Source organism: Mytilus californianus, unplaced genomic scaffold, assembly GCF_021869535.1.
Source record: "Mytilus californianus isolate M0D057914Y unplaced genomic scaffold, xbMytCali1.0.p SCAF_6, whole genome shotgun sequence".
Classification (NCBI taxonomy): Eukaryota; Metazoa; Mollusca; class Bivalvia; order Mytilida; family Mytilidae; genus Mytilus; species Mytilus californianus.
Window position 1 is genome coordinate 59,825,701 of NW_026262712.1, and position 2,987 is coordinate 59,828,687.

A 2,987-nucleotide genomic window follows, 5' to 3' on the forward strand; every position below is an offset into this window, starting at 1 on the left:
TTTCAAGTTGTCAATTTATTATCTTTTGTTTCAGGAGACAATATTAATGACTTAATTTTAGATTCAATTTAGTTGGACAAGGATACTTATAGTAGGGCTTCTATTATATTCCTTGGATTGGACAAAATTATTTTTATGACCCAATAAATAAAGGTAACAGAATAGAGGTCCATAGGCGACAAAACCAACAAATTAACAAAATGAAGGTTTTTTTTAACATACAAGGTCATGTTTTTCTCTGACTATCAATAACGTCTTTACATTAAATATATTGGATGTTGGATGTGTACTGATTGCTATTTTAATCTTAGATACATGATTTGTTTTATTAGTTACTATTGGCTTTGAACTAGCTGTCAGTAACTACGAGTGCTCTCATATCTGTACTTAGTGTGTTTGTTGTTGTTGTTAGGGATGAGGGATAAATATATACCTTCCACGACCTGTCTGTGTGTTTGTTTGGTGTTTTTCTTTGTATCGATCTGATGAGTTAAGCCTTTTTCAACTGATTTTTATAGTTTGTTCTTTTTTAGTGCTGTCCCATGTTAGGGGAGGGTTGAGCGCTCACAAACATGTTTAACCCCGCCACATTCTTTATGTGCCTGTCCCAAGTCAGGAACCTGTAGTTCAGTGGTTGCTGTTAGTTCATGTATCTCATATTTGTTTTTTTTTTCGTCAATTGTTTTATTATAAATTAGGCTGTTTGTTTTCTAATTTGAATTGTTTCATATTTGTCATGTCGGGGCCTTTAATAACGACTATACGGTATGGGTTTTTCCTCATTGTTGAAGCCGGTACGGTTGCTATAATTGCGTACAGCCACTCCATTTGAACTTTGGTGGATAGTTGTCTCATTGGCAATCATACCACATCACCTTATTTTTGTAAAGAGGAGAGTCAGTACTCAAATATGCTAGCAATAATTAAATTAAACAAAAATCTTTGTATAATGTCAGTGACACGTAATTTGTTGATTCCAGAAACTTACAAATGAATTTTTAAGTTGAATTGTCATACAATAGAATTTTTTTTATAAAATCAGTTCCAAATGGAAGAAATGTTCTATAATATTATTTCCACAGGAAGATATATATTTAAGAAAAAAATCCAGTGGGGCTTGAATTTATATTGATTTTATAACGGGTTGGCCCTTTATGCTAAATGCTTTCCCACGAACGATAGGAAAACTATGTACTTTTAAATTTTTATGCAGGCAAAATTTGCAAACGCTGATGTATTTTATTTAATCAATTGGATATTGTAGATACGGTATACACATTTTACCAATTTTATAATGGCTCTTCTATGCTTTATGTCTATGTTATACCACTATTTGTATGTTTTATAAACACAGAAGTGAGACTTGAATAAAGTGTTGCCTTGTCTATATAGCAATATATCTTCTTATTTTTTGGTATTCTTCGGATGTAAGAAAACCTTGCGGGGAAACCACAGGATAAAAAACGTTCCATCTTTTTCGTTTATCAGTTTGAGGGTGAGCAGGATTTAAAGGATGTATGAATACGAAGTCCTGTTCGCTAAGAATGGACATGTTAAATCCTATGCATCGCCGCGAAAGATGCTTTATAGTATGTCCCAAATATCAACAAATCATCATATTCTGTTGTGTGGTTTCAGAGGTGTTGCGATGAAAAGAACAGGATGCTTTGCAACAGGCTTCTTTTGGTTTTGCATTTGATCTGTTTCAAAGCGAAACTTTGTCTTTTCATAATTTGTAACAGAGTTCAAATGAATTCCTGTCCTTCATCCGGTATATCCATCTTTGAACCCGGCCTACCCTGATTATGAGTGTGCTCTTGTTCTGAATCTCTTCAGAAGGAATGGAATATTTGCCATTGTAAAAGGTAAAATAACATAAATACCGCACTTCAAGGAAAATTCAAAACGGAAAGTCCCGTATGAAATGGCAAAATCAAAAGCTCAAACAGATCAAACGAATGGAAAACAACTGTCATATTCCTGACTTGTGCAAAAGGATGTTTTGCGGACGTAGTACTAGTATTCATGTTAACATGTTGCTAGGCATTTAGTTTTGTTTTTGTACACAATTTCATGCTGCATATCGATGTGGTAGAATACTCAATTTATCCTGTATTCGGTTAGATTATTCATTTTTAGTTTTTACCGGGCTAGCATATTCATTTTCCCAATTTTTAAAAGCAGTTGGTTGACATGATTTTGTTTAATGTTATTTTAAACTAGTTTAACTGTTTGAACATGTTGAATTGCGACTTTGAAGTGAATAAATCAGAGCAACAGTGTAATCGTTAAGGGGAAAATGTATTTACCCAATTAGTTGACTTCAGTTTGACATTTGAGGCCCGAGTTTCAAAATGGAAAGGAATCTCCGGCTTTTCGTACATAACTATATAATCTTACGTACATAACTACATAACTTTACGTACATAACTATATAACTTTACGTACATAACTATATAATTTTACATACGCATTTGACTTTAAATTTCTGACTTTCAAATTTTTACAGTGACGATGGAAATCACAATTTTCATGAAAATTTTACAGAAATATGATTAGTTCATACAATCGATTGGTGGTTACTCACTTCTTTTGATTTCATTACTTAGCAGATGGCGAAGTAAAAGTTAAAGACAAGAATTAAATGTTACAAACTGATATGTTTTTAAAAAAAGTAATAGATTAACCATTTTAACGGAAATGGTGGAGTTTTATTAGAAAATTCAGCTATAATACCCCATATCAGAGACAATGAACCATTATTTCTCTTTAATTCTGTATATTGAAAAACGTTTCCTTGTATCACGTATCGCCAAAAATGTTAGTTTGAAATATGATACTTTAAACATGACAAATAGTTGCGCAAATTGAATAATAGTATCTAAGTTTAGTCGTCTTATAAAGTTTTAACACATGTTCATTTTGGCTCTTATCTTTAATGTTCACGAAAGTAGTGCAGTTTGTTATCTCTTAATTCTATCGACAAA